Here is a 20,303-nt window from a genome sequence, read left to right on the forward strand (position 1 = left end):
GTCATCCTGTTCGACCCCATAATGAGAACCCCTGCTGACCTCTTCGTTCCAGCAGCTGAAGCAAATCGATTCTGTCAGTGCAAGCTGTACAATTTAGCTTTTTAACGCAACAAATGACGCCTCAAACTGAGAGGGAAAGACAACACGGCTACAGTGACAAGAAGACACTCGTGAGCTGATTTGCGATTTCTCTTTTCTTCATATACCACCACAGACACACATGGGCATAGAGCAAAGGGATCCTCCGTACTTTTTTCGGGCCAATGTGAATTAATCTAGATGTAAATCCAAAGAGACAAGATAGTCTATGCATGACCTGATGTTTGATGAACTCAACCGTGAACTCATTCTTACCCAAAACAAAGTGATGTGAACATTATGGAGCACTAAACTCTAATGTAATGTATGTTTCATTTCTTTGTTGAAGGAATAACTTATGACGGTCCAGGGCCCACATTTATCAACAGTGCATAGACAAGGTTCTATATTTTGTTGTATGAAATTTAAAATGTGTCTAAGTACAAGAAAATCGGTATTTATCAAACGTGTGTACACAGTTCTTACCCACATGAGTAAGCAATCGTTGTTGATAAATCCCACATGACATGTGCGTGAGTACCATGCTCGTTAAAGGTCATTAGCATTTGGAAACGCCTCCAATGAACCATATATGTTGACAACACATCCCTTTAAAAATCACGTGATTGTTTTTTTTTCCCTCAACACATTATGGCAAAAAAGAGACACTTCACAAACGCAAAATGAGTCACGCAATCATGTTTAGCAACAACAAATTTGCATCACAAATGATTTGCATGTTAACAGAATGAACACTTTTCTATTTATATCATTCAATTTGTTGGTTGATGGTGCTTTTATGGTGATGTGGGTGCAGTCTATGGCTCCAATTCTGTTTGGAAATCTGGTGATAGCATGCAAGCCCCATTTTATTTTGGCTTGTTGAGGATTTCAGTAAGGGAACTGTAGGTTGGTTCCAAGGAAATAATTGCATCCCACATTTGTCACAGCTGTCTTTTCTAGGGTTTGAAACCAATTACACATTGTGTTTAAAATAACTAAATGTGACATAAATGTGATATATATAGCATTTTTATTTTTATACTGTTGTCTGAGTTCAACTTACAACGTCTGCATGGCTTTTACATTAAAAAACATCATATGTTTAATATGAATAAGTAATAGGCGATTTTCCACCCTGGTTTTGAGCCTAGTTCCTGAAACGCTTTTATGGGCGAGCCGTAGCCGTAGCCGTAAACTTGGAAGTAAATGCCCACTGCTATGATTGATTTACAGTTTTGCATATTATAATGAGTTTAGACTTCCCCGTCACTACACATGGGGGAATTGTTTTGAAAACTTCCAGTGTGGAAACCGGAATGATTCACTTATACATGTTCAACCCAGAGCCAGATCCCGAATTGCAGGACAATGAACCATCAACAACCCTCAAAAGCAAAGAATACTCCAGCCAGTGACAGCATGGTAAGTTATCGTTAATTATTTTTAGTTAGACACGTACACATAATCAGTAGATATCATATTATCTGTAACAATGCAATACTATCACATATTTTAAAAAAGATGTTTTACTCACATAAGTGTGTTGCACCATTCCTGTTGGATCCAATATAGATATATTTTTTAATTTCATGTTTTCTGCAAATCCAGTCTTGACCTGTCTTGTTTACTAAAGAATCCGCAGAGAAAGGAATCAAACAAACGTGAAATGTCTTACCCACGTGAGTTGGATCTTCATTAAAAATAAAGTTCAACCACGCATTCCTAATATTGGAATCCGAAGGAAGCTTATGCAGCAACTGTGTTCTTCCACAAACAGGCACTGTACAATACGTAAAGGGATAATGTACACCCAGCCGGTTGTTATCGCAGAATAAACCCCGACAGAGTGATCAGGAGCTTTTATTTGACTAACAAGAATGTTTTCAGCTACAGGGTATTGTTACCTTTTATATATCAAAAGCTCAAAGAAAAGTTTTCTCAATTCATCACCCCTGTAAGAAATTGAACACTAGTGTATTTATTATAATGTATTTACAACCTGTTTTTCATGCCACATGGTTTAATATTTTATTATCATATCCAATTACAATTATACATTAATACTTTTTGATACTGTAGACCATCTTACATAAACCAAGATTGGCTATTGTGAGAATTATAAGTGAGAATTCACTGGTTCTTATGCAGCAACTTTGAAAAAAAAAAAAAACTAAGTCAACGTCAGCACAAACAGGCAGAAAACAAGCATAGAACATTATTTTTAAAAGTCTCCTGGGAGAATATTAGCATAAAGAATAAATCCAAGATTTGTTTCTTTCTTTGTGAAAGAAAGTTTCACTTATCTTTGGCAGGTGTAACTGTTTGAGTTATTTGGTCATTCACAAAATAGCACACTTGTTATATAAAGTCATTGAAAAACTTAAGCACCAAAACCTGCACACTTGTTTTAACACAATGATTCTCAAATGATTTAACATTGGACATTAACATCAAGTGGCCAACTATTGTTTAATGAACAAAAACATGAAAGTGCTTAAAATCTAAAAAAGGATTAATATTATCACAAACTTCACATAGCCACAATAAGCATCTTCTGAACAGTAACAATAAAATGAATTCAATAGCCAAAATGTGATTTAAAAGCCTAACATACGAGACAAACACTCATGCATTAAGCTCCTGAACATACGTACACTGCATAGTATATTGCATATGCATAATATATATCAATGACGTGTTTATTGCTGGTGGTGTGCTCTCTGCATAATTCACATCAAAACGCAGCCAGGACAAACAATGTTTTACATCTTCAAAAGCTTATTTATTGTTGTATCTAATTATGCATGATGTCTGGCTAGTTTAATTGTTTCTCCCCCTCCTGCGGTTCTCAAACCTATCATAATAGGCCTACACCCATTATCCGGTCACAACCCACCACTGCTCAATCCCATAATATATCTGTCAAGTGCTGATTTATAAAACTGCTTAAAATCATCTCACTGTTCTTCCCCTAAAATGCATTTACAGCAGGTATGCCAGGAGTCACATTTTATACTCTTCATTGCATAACATCCATTGGGATAAAAGCTTTTAGTGTTAAAAATCCACAGAGCATAAATTTATAGATGCACCACTGAACTGCAACCTGGTTATAGGGCATTATGCAATAGCTTCTTTCCTTTTTTTTTACAATCTGTGACCATTATCAATCTCCGCCATTTCCACTTCATTCACTTGTTAATTCGACGCACTTACTGACAGCGTGAGCTAAATGAAATGCATGCTGGTATTTGCATTGGGTGTGATCACTGAAGAGTGAGAGGGGAACTGAATGAGGGTCCTACTGGGGCTGCTCACACTAGTCGTTCTCCCAGCTCCTAAAATAGACTTTCTGCATTGCGCCAGCGGCCCTTATCTAGCTGTCTGGTGTTTATGTTATCTCTCAACAGGGGGATCTTTCATCTTCTTTCAATGTTGCTTTACACATTTAATTTTCACAAACAGGGCCACAAGGACAGAGTCACATAGCAGCACCTGAAGTCTTAAAACAAAAGCACTTCATACACGGAAGCACGGCAGTACAGAGGCCCCTAAAAGCATCATCGCCCGTTTTAAAGGTTCATAGGGGCCTATAAAAATACTTCATGGTTTTAGTAAAGCTCCTAAGAGAAATACAAATGCCAGTACACCATGTGCTCTAAAACATAAATCCACATATTAAAACATATACCTCAACGACTTATTTATCATTGCCGAAACACAGCTGCTGAATCTACAGAGCAAAATAGATAGTGTAAGCAATGTAGTTTGATTACAAATTACTCCTATAAACCGAAGCCTTTTCGTGACTCTAACAACATGCAGTGCAACCAGTGTAGTCTGATCTTTGAGCTAATAACTATTGTGAACTGGTTTTTTTTTTTAAAGTTAATCAAACAGCTTACAATCAAAGGTATTGTAGACTATTTCAGAGAGGCTATATGAATAGCAAGCTAGCATTGAAAGCATGAGATCCCAGCCTCCTTTCAGAGCGCTCACCAAAAGCTACGCCTCCTTCAAAACACATGAACGCACACAGCAGAGTCTGCAAAGCGTCGCGAGTCAAGAGATTCCATTAAAGGCCTGGTTCACCCAAAGTATTGTTTCTCTGTTGAACACAATCATATAAACGTCGCACACCTGTGTGTGATAGGTGCGTAGGAGAGCAGGACAAAAAAGTCCAATTATCAACAAATGAAAAGAGAAGTCCCGCACACTATCTTGATCTTCTCTGTTGAACACAAAAGACGATTTTTTAAAGAATGTTGGTAACCAGACAGTTGACAGTAGCCAATAGCTATGTTTCCATCACCCTGTTTTTATGCCCTTTTTCTAATATCACATCAGAAACAAGTGATGGAATCAAAAAATCTGTTTTTATACTCGAGTGTCAAACTGCTGAAATCATGTGACATTGGCGATTCGAATCATGAATCAATACGCTGATTCATGGCCGTTTGAATCTTTATTCGAGGTTTGAAAACAAACGCGGAAGAAAAGACAATGCTGAATAAAGTCGTAGTTTTTTCTATTTTGGACCAAAATGTATTTTTGATGCTTCAAGAGATTCTAATTGACCAAATGATGTCACATATGGACTACTTTGATGATGTTTTGATTCCCTTTATGGACATGGACAGAATAGTGTGCCTACACTTATATACGCTGTCAGACTAAATATAAAATATCTTAAACTGTGTTCAGAAGATGAGCGGAGGTCTTACGGGTGTCCAACAACATGAGGGTCAGTCATTAATGACATAAATTTCATTTATGGGTGAACTAACCCTTTAAGAATCCTTTTGCACTACAAAGAACCTCTTGTGCAATGGAAAGGTTCTTTGGATATTAAAGGTTCTTCATGGAACCATACACCCTGGCAAAGAACCATCATCTTTTGAAAGTATTTTAACACTGTATTGCATTGCTTATTGCTTCGCCAGTAGGTGACGACAATTCTTTTTTTTTTAAGCGCTTGTCATTGAATCATTCATTTTAAAGATTTATTCACAAACACTGATTTATCCAATAATGAATGAAGTCTTTATGAATGAGACATTGCATCCATTCAATATATATATATATATATATATATATATATATATATATATATATATATATATATATATAAATTATTTTGTTCAAATTCATACATTTTTGAATTGACTAAAGCAAATGAACATTTTGTCTGAACCTCTAGTTTGCATGTTATTTTCTTTATTTGTCTAATTTATTTTTATTTTTTCATGCAGCTCTTTTTATATTGATTTATTATTGAAGTGATCTTATTATCTGGCATTGGAGTTTAATTATTTTTTTTCCAAATATTTACTCCCATTAAATTCTTCATGATTCCCATACCTAAAAAATCTAATTTACATTACAAAGCAGGTATACTTGCACTGAATTACAATTACTTCACTGAAAAAAAAAAGCAAAATATATTTGTCTTGCATTTCTGAACATTTTAAAATTGTTGATCAGTAAGAGAAACAAGAGGTTTTCTCAAATTTGATTACAGCTGTTCAACTTGACTTATTTATAAAAATAACCACATTCACATATGTACAGGAAATCCAGGTATGTTTTAACCTGCAATGACAGGTACGAGCTGTAAAACAAAGCATAATTCATGTAAATGAGCTCTTGAGTAAATCGCATGAAACATAACTTGCCTTCAAAAGTTATAACCCAATTCATGTGTCTGAAAGAGGAAGCAGCCGAATATATTTGTGATATTGCAAGCGCTAATGAATTACTCACGTCCAGAGACTAATTTGCATAATTCCAATTCGCACCCAAAGGCATTGTGCTGGCTTTTTTATGGTTCCCGAATTCTATTACTGTTGTGAAAACAAAACCCCACTGTGTAAAGAAGGTATGTGATGGTGAAATAAATTCAAAGGGCCAGTGGAAAGAAAAGGGGGATAATATCCTGCGAGCCTTAGCTGCGATCTTTCCTTAGGACTGTGTAATTACTGTCACAATGTAATTAACCTTCACCTCATCTCAATGGATACTTTGGTGCTCACAGCATACTGGCGCCGACAATGCAAGCAAGTGTACAGCCATGTCCGATAACAGTCTGGGAGATGATTTGGTGAGCACAGGTGGCATTTAAATGTCATGGGTCAAAATGCTACATGAGTAAATAAATAAAGCATCCTAATATCAGAGAAAAGAATTGGAACAAAAGAAGACGAGAAAATTAGGCTTTTTTTTTTTTTTTTTAAAGTTGAAATATATGTGTGAAATTTAAAAATGAAACCAAAGATTTGCATTTAAAAGAAGGAAGAAAGGTACAAAAGCAACGTCTGCTTTTTGAAAAAGAAAATTATATCCAGCAATGGCTTTAGGAAATGATTGTTCTCATCACTGTGGAGGTGGAATAATTCAAATATTTCAAATGCTCTTTCTGAGAAAATGTTTAGCCAGGACTCCATTTATTTCGCTGTTTATCACGACTGCTATTTATTTTTTGTGTCCTACAGTAACATGACAGAATTTATCCCCCACAGACTTTAACAATTACCGCCATGCAGCGCTTGTTTGCATTTTTCAAATCACCCATGTGCACAACCAAACCTGCAATACCACAAACACCAAATTCAACGTGTTCCTGGATCAACATTTTTTTTTATCCTGGACCAACATTCCAAACAACCAATCAGATTTGAGGGAAAGTTTACAGTTAAAGTTGACAGTTTAAACGCACACACAATTATGTCTAAATAGAAATATTTGTGGATTATTCATGTAAACAGTCTGTTACGACCTACTTATTACACGGCTCTGTGAAATACTTGATTCTGATTGGTCAATCGCGCATTCCAGCGGTACGTTATTTCCAGATAACACCCGCTCATACGGGTACTACGAGTTACTTGACCGGTACTACTTCTATGCTTAACGCTGGCGCCATCTTGTGGCTTAAACAGTCGTGGGTTACAATGGAAGACTTCAAGGCAGGTTTCCTTTATAACGTTTTTAATATAGATCTTTTTCTTACACAAACGCATCGATTCGAATCAGAAGGCTCTATTAACCCATCGGAGTCGTGTGGAGCATGTTAAATACGTTAAAAGCTGCATTTTTTTATGGACTTCAAACACAACTACAACAACTGCTGGGATTAACGTTAGCCTGGACTTTTTAAATATAACTCCGATTGTATTTGTCTGAAAGAAGAATGTCATATACACCTACGATAACTTGAGGGTGAGTAAATTATAGGCTTGGTTTCATTTTTGGGTGAACTAACCCTTTCAGCATTCATTTTCAACATTTAGCAAGGGCAAATGGCAAATCTTCAGCAACAGATAAAGGCTTAAAGCAGGTTGGAACTGTTTTCCTTCGCGGAAGCTTTGTGTAAGAGCTAATAAAATATTTAATCTCGAGACAATATTTTGTGTCTAATAATTATTTATTTGAGACTAGTAGCCGTGTAATAAGCGGGATAATGTACGCCCAGCCGGTTGTTATCGCAGAATAAACCCCTTCAGAGTGATGCAAGTCCTGATCACTCTGTCGGGGTTTATTCTGCGATAACAACCGGCTGGGTGTACATTATCCCTTACGTGAACATTAACAGTTAGGAGATAATCAGAATGCATAACAGTATTAGATTCGTGCATTTGTTCTTAAAGGGACAGCAGCCTCATAAACTGTTGCTGTCTGTTTCATTAATGATAATTTAAAAACTGCTTTTGACAGAATAACTTTTGTATCTTTATTATGAATCAATTCATATTTAATTTATACAGTCATTTTTTAGTTTCTACATTTGATTATTTCATTTCTGTATTCCTTACTAACCAACATGTTAAATAAACCTATAGGCTACTGTACCTGAAAAACGTTTTTTTTTTTTCAATTTTATTTGTCCTATTGTTTGTAATTTGCTCAATTGTTCCTATTTTTAAAAGCAAATTACTAAGTTAATTAGACATGTTTGCCAGTCATATGTGTGTAAAGATTGCAGTCATCTTAAATGGCATTTGTTTTATAATATTTGGTTGACTAAAATGAACGACCCAGGAACGCATCTAACTCTGTAAAATCAGGTCGTGCCAATTGTATCCCCCTCTTTACGGGTGGCTTTGGAAACAGATGCAGAAACCCACACGTTAGCTGCTCGACAAACTGGAAACAAGCCCTCTGGTGCTACATGAAGAGTCAACCAATAAATCTTTCAACAGACTGTCACTATCTCCCCCCAGTCCATCAGTCCCATTTATTCCAATTCATTAGCTATAATCGCACTGAACGACCCTTTATTAAGTTTCCTGCCTCCAGCGCCCACGGCAGGAAAAACAGGGAGAATTGTGGGTATCTTGTGGAAAGCCACAACAGAAGTGATATAAATAGCAGAAGGAGCAGAATTAATACAAGAGAGAAGACAAAGAGATGGGGTGTGCAATCAGGAGAGAAGGGGTCCAAACCCACTTGCTCATTGTTATTTGTGCTGATGCGGCTCTTGCTGTCTGTCACCTCATCAACTTATGGAAAGTGGAAAAAAAAGTTAGTATTTTAATTATGTTTTCCACTTATTATTGATTTATTTTTACATTAATAAAGGTCACAATGCTATTGCTTCTATTCACCAAAAATGTGATGTGGTAACTGAGAGGACATCATCTAAACACACAGGGGAATTGAGTCGTGATGTAGGGCTCGATGAATGTAAAATTTGCATTAGCAGGACAAATGAAAAGCGTATCATATAATACCAGCTCATACTGGAGCGTTAGCTGTGAGGAAGACCCTGGTAGTCGAGGAGAGCGATGAATAATTCAGCGCTTGCCTCACAGATCCTTGTGGCCGGTGTGAATAAGCTGTTTTGTAATTTAGTCTGGGTGGGATGTAAAGAGAGATTTATTAGTGATCCCTTCCGTGCACACAGGTGCTTTGATTGGCTTGAAAGAAAAAAACTTTTTTTCTTTCTATTTAAAAAAACCTTATCATTCATACTGCATGCCTTGTTAAAAAAAAAGGCCCTAATACTTATTAACACATATATATATACACATACAGTACCGGCCAAAAGTTTGGACATTACTATTTGTAATGTTTTTGAAAGAAGTTTCTTCTGTTCATCAAGCCTGCATTTATTTGATCAAAAATACAGAAAAAAAATTATATTGTGATATATTATTACAATTTAAAATAATTGGTTTTCAATTTATTATACTGTGATCATTTATTTCTTTATTTCATGATCATTTATTTCTGTGATGCAAAGCTGAATTTTTAGTATCATTCCTCCAGAGTCTTCAGTGTAACGATCCTGAAAATTCAGCTTTGCATCACAGAAATAAATGATAATTTAAAGTATAATAAATTAAAAAACAAATATTTTAAATTGTAATAATATATCACACTATTTAAAAAAAAAAAAAAATCTGTATTTTTTATCCAATAAATTATCAAATAAATGCAGGCTTGATGAGCAGAAGAAACTTCTTTCAAAAACATTGCACATAGTACTGTGTGTGTGTGTGTGTGTGTGTGTGTGTGTGTGTGTGTGTGGGTGTGTGTGTGTATGTATGTATGTATGTATGTATATATATATATATATATATATATATATATATATATATATATATATATATATCAGTGGCGGCTACTGGTCTGTCAGAGAGGGGAAGCTCATTTTCGGCCAATTGTCTTATTTATTTAAAAGTAAATTCTGCCCTACGTTCCTTTTCAAGAAAATGGTCTGTTACCCTGTGAATGAATGAACGATCTAAAAAAATCTTAAACTCTGTAAAACTGAAACAAGGAATGTGGTGTATAATTGTGTGAAATGTATGATGAAAATCAAGCAATTTCGCCAAGCAAATATCAAAGAAATAGGTTGCAGCAGTTTTTATTTCGACTGAACTTGAGAAATCCGCGATGGGACTGAGCGCGAATAGCTTCAGTGATAGTACAGAATCGCTGTCAGTCAAAAGGAGATGCAGACCCTCCAATCATCACGCAGAAGCTCAGCGTCCGGGCCAGCCCACTCCCCATTCACTCCCAGAGACGCTGAGCGTCCGTGGGCGGGACATAATCGCAGCGTTTATCCAATGACCGTCTAGTTTCGAAGCGCTGAAAAAAAACCGTTCAAAGCAGCCCCATTGAAGTCAATGGACACTGGGCTTCAATAGGGAAATGCACTGTGACGCGGCGGGAATGTATGAGAAGGAAATCGAGTCAGCCGACCTGCTATATGTAACTGATTCTGAACGAACTCGTCTTTGAGATTAACGTTTTCTAACGCATTTTTAGTCAATACAATGTTAATATAATAGTACATATTTGAACATTCATTTTGTGACATTATAAGGGAAGCCGAGCTTCCCTTGCAGTCTTAAAGAAATCGCCACTGATATATATATATATATATATATATATATATATATATATATATATATATATATATATAAAATCTTGAACACAAAAAAAGTTTGGTTTGAAAAGGGAAAAACATCCAGTATGCGGCAGTCCTGTGGGCGAAAATGCTAGATGTCAGGGGAGAACTGATTTAAGCTGATAGAAGAGCAACTTTGACTGAAATAACCACTCGTTACAACCGAGGTATGCAGCAAAGCATTTGTGAAGCCACAACATGGACAACCTTGAGGCGGATGGGCTACAACAGCAGACGACCCCACCGGGTACCACTAATCTCCAAAACAAATAGGAAAAAGAGGCTACAATTTGCACAAGCTCACTAAAATTTGACAGTTGAAGACTGGAAAAATGTTGCCTGGTCTGATGAGTCTCGATTTCTGTTGAGACATTCAGATGGTAGAGTCAGAATTTGGCGTAAACAGAATGAGAACATGTATCCATCATGCCTTGTTACCACTGTGCAGGCTGCTGCTGGTGGTGTAATGGTGTGGGGGATGTTTTCTTGGCACACTTTAGGCCCCTTAGTGCCAATTGGGAATTGTTTAAGTGCCACGGCCTACCTGAGCATTGTTTCTGACCATGTCCATCGCTTTATGACCACCATGTACCAATCCTCTGATGGCTACTTCCAGCAGGATAATGCACCATGTCACAAAGTTTGAATTATTTCAAATTGGTTTCTTGAACATGACAATGAGTTCAATGTACTAAAATGGCCCCCAAAGTCACCAGATCTCAACCCAAAAGAGCATCTTTGGGATGTGATGGAACGGGAGCTTCATGCTCTGACCATTTGCCAAATACCCAAACCATTTGCCAAAAAGTGTAAGGATTATAACCAGAGCACATTATGCACAATGCAATGTACTGAGCGTGACATTTCCAGTTTCACGAATCAGCATTGCTGGACAAAAGTTAACTCGTATCACAAAAGAAAGGTAAAATTATGATAACGGAATGCCACCATATTTCATACTGAGTTGCAGTGCTCAGTAAGCAATTTGCTAATATTCTAATCTATCTCTTAACACTCTTAGCAGTCAGCCATTCAGTGCACTCTTAAGGACAGTAACTATTAAACCAAGAAGGTGCAGAGGGCCCATTTCTACACCAGATGATTGGAAACAGCATCAGTCAAGGAATTTTACCAAGTGCACAGTGACATTATACAGCGTAACGGGTACAATTAGCACAGTGCTTATGGGCTGCAAAGGTGATAAGTGGCTTCCTTTCTCTCTCTCACCCAGTTACTTGTATCAGACAGACAGCCCTAATCACCAACTACTCTACAGATGACTGCTCATTCTCTCATCTGCTCTCAAAAATTAGATTAAGAACCAAATTCAAAGGTGAAGTGTGGAGTTTCTCTGCCACTAGTGCCACTAAAAGTAATTGTAAAAATGTTAACTGTTACTAAACAGATAGTCCGCCCAAGCTCACGCCATTGGTTTTCCAATGTTGCTGTGTCAATCTGCTCAAATTTTTTTTGGGGGGGAAACACCAAAGTATTTACACCTAGAAAACAATATGCAATAATTTTAGTCTAACACAATTCATTTACTAATCTTTGTGTCTAAAGCTGTATTCGCTTTTACAACTTTCTTGCCATGACAACAAAAGAACTAAAGCCCTAAAAGGACTGTAGCAAATAAGGCAGAGTTAATTTTTGTGGTATTCAACATTATGACACAACATTTTTAAACTTGGATTATACCTTTAACTGAAACAAATTACTAGGAGTGTGAATCATTGGGTAGACAGTGAATCAATACGATAATTATACTTTTCGATTTGATTCCAATTTTTGCAAATTCAGTTTCAAAATTGAATGATTCGATTGTGATTTTTAAGTGCATTCAAAGGATTATTTAAATGCTTCCGCATGTTTCTTAAGGCATGGTGCAAATAATGCAGCAACCTGGTGTCAGGAGAGCTTTGAACGATGCTGCTCAACACCTCTATTATTTAGCACATGCAACTATTTAATGTTTATGTATTTGAATGGGTTCATGAACTGCATTGTTTTATTGCTTTATAATGTTTCCAGGGGTGCTCCTGTAATGAATTCCCTGTGCGTTTTTATGGACTGGAGGTGGAGACACATTATGGACTGGAGGTTTTATGGACACAGCTGTCAAGGCTGTATTCTTGACAGCTGTGTTTCGCCTGTGTTTTTAAACCCTGAGTTAAGTCTTGTTCTTTGTCAGTTCTTATCGTTGGGTGATGTTGGTTGTTCCATTATTGAGACTTGTTCTTGTCCCCAATTATTATTGTTAAGTTCTGTGTTGATTTAATAAAGTACAACTACACTTGGATCCTGTTTTCTCATCTGCTGCAAACCAGTCGTGCCTATAATGTTAGTATGATTTCTACAAAGTATTGTCATTGCCATCATTTAGAAATAAAAGGCATTTTCCTACCCTGATTTTATCCCTCTGATATGAACACTCATATAGTAGGGGCTTGTCTGAGTCTTCAACGTAAATGCCCACTGCTGTGATTGGCTAACAACTTTGTATATGAAATGGCAAAGTATAACTTTCTCAAACTTTTAGTTCGTTTTTACTATTACAGCTCTCAAGTTTATGTCAAGTTTAAGTCAATCTATCTATCTATATATATATATATATATATATATATATATATATAATTTAATCACACTTTAAATAACAGATTATTTTCATCCTACTAAGACAAACCCCATGAAGTTGTGGTCATTGGTATGATATACTGACACACAGTCACAGAACATCTGACTATACATGAATCATTACATATCAAAAAAATCACTGGTCGCAGATTAGGCATTAGAATTAACACAATTACTTACAAGTTGTTGCATTACTGTGGAGTCTATCCACTTGTTAAGTCGTGACATAAGGAACGCCGTTTCTGGGTGCAAGCCTCAACTCGTTTCACTTGAGAATGCCATTGAAGCCCGTTTATGAGCGCTACTTTTCATATTAAACATCAAAAATTTAACTTACAGTCTACACAACATTTTCTATGGTCACAGCGTTACAGACATTAATATTTTAACGATTTATAAAAGATGAATCACTGCCTGGCTATCTGGAATTTTGGTATGGGAAAAAAGGGTTATTATTATACCTTTTTTGTAGTATTACACCACATTGTGTGTGTATATTAGCACCGTTTGTAGTTTTTTTTTGTGGTATAAGAAAGAGCGCTTAGACCCAGAAGCGCTGCCGTGTGACGTCAGCCTTAACAACCAGATATCATATGTTTGCAAAGTCTGTGCCAAAATTTTACTGAATACAAATAATTAATGCTCAACTGAGACATTCACATTGTTGAAAATAACCACATTCCTAAGCATTAGGATTTTTTGGAAGGTAATGTTATTTTTTTAATCTAGTGATCTGGTATCGCTCTTCTCTCCTCATCATCTCACTAACACGCCAATGGGCGGGGCCAAAGTTGCAACGACGAAGTAAGTGTTGATTTTCTTCTGCAGAGCCTGTCATTCACCTATTGGAACATTCCACAATGAGTTATCTGGGCTTGGTAAGAACAAAAGCTGTTTTTGGACTAACAAGGAAGTTTTCAGTTCTTAAACTTACAGGATATTCTTATAGTGTGATGAACTCTTAAATGTCAAAAGATCAAGGAAAATTTTATTGAACCCTTGAATTGCTATCGATTTGTGATTCATTCAATTCTTAGCATTTTAATTCGATTACTGACAGAAACAATTCACGATTCAAATATTTAAATCAATGCATAAAGAAAACAAGTAAATCATTATATTACACATATCAACTTTACAAAAAAATCAAACAGAGAGGTGCGCCAGTGGAAGCATTACTAAAAGAGGAGCAGAATAAAAGTTCAGGAAGAGATAGAATGATGCAGTGGAGTGTGAGGAGAAAACGGAGATGGGAAAGGGCCACCGCGTACCCAATATAGCTGCAAGGCCATTATAGCAGTCTACATTCAATGCTATGACAGAATAGTGGACACCAGGTGCATTAACTACAGCACACAAACAGCACACTCCTGATTAAATAATGCAACTGGCTCTAACCATGCACTCGTTGCATAGAACTGAGTTCTGAAGAGGCAGATGAGAGACTCACTCTTCGCCGAGAAGGCAGCGTTGTCAAAGAGGAACATTCAGCAGCTGTTGACTATCGATCTGTTGATCTTTTGTGCACTGAACCCTCGCACCTCAGTACTCTGCTTGCAGATCTATGCTGAATCACTGCCTTTACGGGGATATTTTTACCACAGCATGATTAACTAAGGAATGACATCTTCCAACATGAAAACTCTGCAAAGCTACATAACACCTCACAAAGAAAACATCTGCCATGCACTGTGCGACATTTAAGATGTACTTGTATAAACCCCTGTATATAACTTTTAAAACATGTTCCATAAAGCATCTGTCAATGTCTGTTTGCTATTGCAATTGCAAAAAACACCCAATACAAACAGAAATATCAAAAAGACTAAACAACTGACTCACTCTGAGGTGAATTCGCTAAACGGTTGTGCTAATAACACTAGATTACAAAGACAATTTAATCCATTAAAAGCACTATTTATTAAAGAGCACTTTCCCACCTCTATTATAGGAACTTTTTTCATCTTAATTGTTCAATGAACTCCACTATTTATAAAAATCAAAAGCTATCCAAATATTATACTGTACACCCATACGGAAATGTACATATATGTCCCTTTATATATGAGTAGTGATGTCATATATGTTTCATATAAGGCAATACGTTATTAGCACATATATACATCCTCACAATATAAAGATATTGTTTTATACCAAGTATGAAAAATACATATATTTTTTATCATTATTTATATGATGACTTTTTATACTGTATGGTACTGTATGTTAATGCCATATATGTAAACAATATATGTCTAATTTATATATGTAAGTTTATTTAAACAAAATGCAAACGTTCAGTATGTTTGCATAGGATTTTATATGGATTTATAGTGGTGTGTGAATCCTGGCATTTTATTCTAGTTTGGTTTTGGTTCAGGTTTTGGTTTGGACCCAGATAATGTTAACGAACAAGAGGATCTGCACGATTTCAAACACGGACTTAGCAAGCATGGCTTCACAGGACGTTTCAAAGTGGTATTTTATTATAGATTATAGATACAGTGTTATCCACCATTTAATGATAATTGTCGGGTAACTATGGAAAACAGTAATCAATCACAAAGTCATGGACAATTTTCAAAATCAATACTGTAATGTTAGTTAGCAGTGCCCTTTGTTTACATCATAGCAACGGCATAAAACTTATAATTAACAGAACTAAACAACTACAAAAAATGACATACTTACAAGTTGGGATCCATAAACAACAGATTGCCCCGATAAAAAGGGATGTGCTATGCTTTTCAAAAGAAGCTTTTATGCGTAGCCTGCATTGTGTTCATTGTTCTGGAAGCTGTCCTCCATGAAATGTGCAGCGCACAGACAAATGTTGGTGTTCAGGAACAGTGTTAAAAATACATTTTAACCACTCTAAGTTCGTCCTCCCTAGGACAAACTTTTCCGGGGTGGGAAAAAAACACTTTTTATCTATTTATTAATGTCTGCCAGATGAACTCTTCATCTTCTCTAGTGCAGTTAAACCAGGCCTCGCCCCTTTTTTGTGAGATTATTAAAGATACTACACCGCTTTTTCAAATTAAACTATGTTCCCTTAACTAAAACGAGTTGATACATACATCTCTCGTCTCAGTGCGTGCACTTAATCACTCTGACACACGGTGACGATCTGATAGCATGTAGTTTAGCTCACTACGCCCAGTTCATTCACTATGGTATCAAACAGAAAAAAAAATCCTCCCTCACATCTACCCCTCCCTAGCCTGACAAGCCAGACCCACATCAAGATGTTTGGTCTGGAAACTCACCATTGACAGGGTTCAATCCGAGGGGCGGGATAAACGGTTGTCTTTCAAACTCCCTCTGCACGCGATAGGATACGGTACACAACCAACCAGAGCAACGAAGGTGAAGCAGGGCTTGTTGATAGATTAAACATTTGCCTTATCCGGTCGGCAAAACTCCGAACAAATCTTTCCTTTTTAAGAATGACTTCAGTGCCGTTCTTTGTTCTTTTCTCAGAGAAAAGCTTACCTCCAAGTCTTCCAGAGTCGCGGTCAAAGCTGATTCGAAAGACCGCCGTTCGCCAGTTTCTGTGTTTACTAGAAGCACGTCACAAACGCAACTCGGCCGTCGTCATTATGGCCCCGCCCACCGACTCTATACACGATGTGATTGGCCCGGCAAGAGTTAGGGGAATAAAGCTCAGAAGGGTATTAAGAGTTGCTAGACGACACTCGCGGGCAGATTAGATTTGCTGCCGCAAGGGTGCGTCTAGATTTCTAGGCTACCCTCTCCCCGCTATTGACAGAAATGAGAGAGGGAGTGAGGGGGAGATGTGAGGGAGGATTTTTCAGGCAGGAATTTTTACTGCACCGAGCTGAAGTACTCTGAGAAGTGCTATTCCGCCATACATTATAGTTCTCCTTTTTAATTTGCTTAGAAAAGTGCCATGTTTTATTTTATGTCACCATACTAGGTTGTTCAACTATTCGTGTAACTGTATTCAAATAGGGAAAACGTGGAGGTATTTGGCCACCTCTAACTTGATCTCTGTTTGGTACCATAGTGAATGAACTGGGCTTAGTGTGCTAAGCTAAATGCTATCAGGTCGTCACCGCGCGTCAGAGAGATTAAGTGCACGCACTCAGATGAAAGAGGTACGTATCAACTCGTTTTAGTTAAGGCAATAACATAGTTTAATATGAAAAAGCAGTTAAGTATCCCTTTAAATGAGTAACGCTATAACTTCATAAGATCTGAGGGGAAAAACGTGTTGAAGTCCAAACAAGACATTCATAGTAGTTCTTGAAAAGTTAATTCTGTTAAATAAAATATCTCCATTTTGAGTCTTGTACCCTTGATCTTTATGTTTCCAACAGTTAAGTTTAAGCATCATACCATTGCTTTGACTTTGGGGGGGGAAATTATTACTTGATTGCAAACTATTGATTGGCCATAATTGTAATATCAATGCATCCCTATATGTTTGTGTACATTTACTAGCATTTTCAAAACCTCATTGAAAAAAGCTTTCAGCACATTTTGAGCATGTTTGCATTAGCTGATCTGCATTATTCCTTTAGTGAATTTGGTACTAAAACTAAATGGTGTGCTTTCAGTCCATAATTATTTTAAGATATATAAATTACAAAAAAACATGTATGACACATATTAGGCTTTGGATGATATCAATGTAATAAGTAATTAATGTAACACATGGCGTCATAAATATTGTAACCTTACAGGCCTTAAGATTCATACATAATACATTTATCTCTATGGTGGGGTCTAAAAATAAGGCTCTTTCCTAGCAGTAATAATTCATTGTGGTTTCTGTCTCTTTATGTTAACAGACAGCTCCTTTCCAGAGTGACGGCCCCTGGCTTGAAAGGACAATACTGTTGGAGAGCTATTCAAATGAGTGACATTTCCAGGAAGAAACAAATGCTGGACGCACCAAGAAATGTCAAGCTTTGGTATTTTTGTTAATTGGACAAATTCTTCCTCTCTCCCTCGATATACACGCACACACACACACACAATCCCTGGCCTGGTGAGATCCCTCTGCACCTCTTGTAAACGTCTTTCATCACAGTAGTTCCAGCACTTTCTCAAGCAACAGCTGTGAGGACAGCTTTGTGTTATCGAGCTGTGAAGATGGCATGGAGTATCTTCACACGGCCGACTGCTGAGAATGCCACAAGACTGCTCAATAATTTGTTTACTCCTTAGTGGCTTTTATCCTGACTGCTGGCTAAGTTACATTTTTTCATTTTCATTTTTCTTATGGTTTCCTGCCTCCTAGTGTGCAAGAAAAAACATACCACATATACAATTAAGGAAAACTAGGAAAAATTAATTGGAAAATGTATGAAGATAATAAGGTTATTTTAAATCATAATAACAATAATTCACAGTTTTACTCTGTTTATGAGTAAAACGAAGTTTTAAATACGTGACACGTGGATTTGTTTGCACAAGCTCTGCAATTCAGCACTGTAGTAAAGTCACGTCACGTTTATTACTAATACGCACTCTTAAATGAATGATATGTACCTTTTAAGGTACTAATATGTACCTTTTAGGGGTAAGTACAGTACAAAGATGTACCTTTTCACTTTTGTACCCTAGGGTACCTCCCCAGTGACAACACTGTACCTTTTTTTCTGAGAGTAGATTGCTCAAAGTCAACCAGCTTTACCATAATTAGACAGGAAAAACACTGTCAGTGTGTAGTTTCATCAAAAGAACAACTTCATTTTCTACTAAAGCAGCTCTCCAGTGTGTTCATGTTTTCACTCGCAGACATCTAGTCTGACCTCGACAGACTCCAAACAAAGTTTGTTTTGGGCAGATTTTGTTCGAAATGACATCACATCAGTTCATTCTTCGAATTCACTTGACGTAAATCAGGGCCTTTGAAGGGTTAGTTCACTCAAAAATTACATTTCTGTAAATTTACTCACCCACAAGTTGTTCCAAGCCTGTATGAATTTCTTTCTTCTGCTGAACATGAAAGAAGATACCAAATAGTTAACGGGCCCCATTGACTTCCATAGTGTTTTTTTCCCATACTATGGAAGTCAATGGGGTTTGCTAGTGAGTAAATAATGACAAATTTCATTTTTGGGTGAACTATCCTTTTAATATTGACCATTTATCGACATCATACATATAGGCTCGGGCTGATTTAAATAGTTTTTCCCCCGGCAATGTTTTATTCAGCACAATGAAAATCAGAATCAGTATTACTCTCACTGAATGGTCAATATTGATTTTCAATCATATGCAAACATTAATTCTTCCTCTCTCTGTTTTTCTCTTTTTTCTTTACATCTAATTCCCTATCACAGACCTTCTTACGAATGATAAATACCCTTAATAAGCACTAACAGCACTCTTGGGGATGCAGTCTGGCCCTCTGATATACTAAACACAGTAATTCAATGTCTTCTGAATGTCTGCCAGGGCCAATTACAAACCCCGGGAATCCAAACCACGTCTGCCACCAACAGCAAAAAAACAAACAGGCAAATTCACACAGTGTAAGACTTTCATGTAGTCTACTATGCAGTAACTCACACTGACCCTTATTAGGCTTCCCAGTAAACTCATAATACATGGTGGATTGGATTATTAGGCTGAAAATAGTCTATAATAATCATTTAACATTTTTCCATAGAAAATGTAATTAAGCAATCTCTCCGACAGCACTTCTAATTTTGGGTTATATCCATTTGATGGCATTAAAGAGAAACAAGTACTATTTATTAATAAATCGTTATGAGTATTACATGTAAAAGCAACTGTCAAGTGAATGTTTTTAATGCCAGGCTCTAGCCCACTAACAAAAATTAAATTATATATATATATATATATATATATATATATATATATATATATATATATATATATATATATATATATTCTCTATCCATTCTCTATCCATTTATTTCTTATTTGCTCTCTCACTTTCGTCTGGTCTCTCTGTCTTCATTCCTGGGCTCAGCAAGATCAGTTTAGCGTTCAAAGCAAACAAAGACATAATTCAACAGAAATTAATTTTCCTCTAGAAAAACTTTTACTAATTTACTCTACTGAATCACAAGCATCACAGTGCATATAGGGAAAGATAATACTAATCCAGCATGCTTAAATGAGATCTTGCAGTTTCTGCGGGTGGCCACGAAAGACACTTCAACACAGCTAA

The 20,303-nt window shown here is 36.6% G+C and overlaps 1 protein-coding gene across 6 annotated transcripts in view; it reads right to left on the bottom strand.

Moving 5' to 3' along the window:
- The window catches only part of LOC137038998 (3',5'-cyclic-AMP phosphodiesterase 4D-like), a 181,629-nt gene that overhangs the window by 64,272 nt on the left and 97,054 nt on the right, over positions 1 to 20,303 (bottom strand). The window lies entirely within an intron of this gene.

The sequence above is a fragment of the Pseudorasbora parva genome, chromosome 13 (assembly GCF_024679245.1).
Source record: "Pseudorasbora parva isolate DD20220531a chromosome 13, ASM2467924v1, whole genome shotgun sequence".
In the NCBI taxonomy this organism is placed as follows: domain Eukaryota; kingdom Metazoa; phylum Chordata; class Actinopteri; order Cypriniformes; family Gobionidae; genus Pseudorasbora; species Pseudorasbora parva.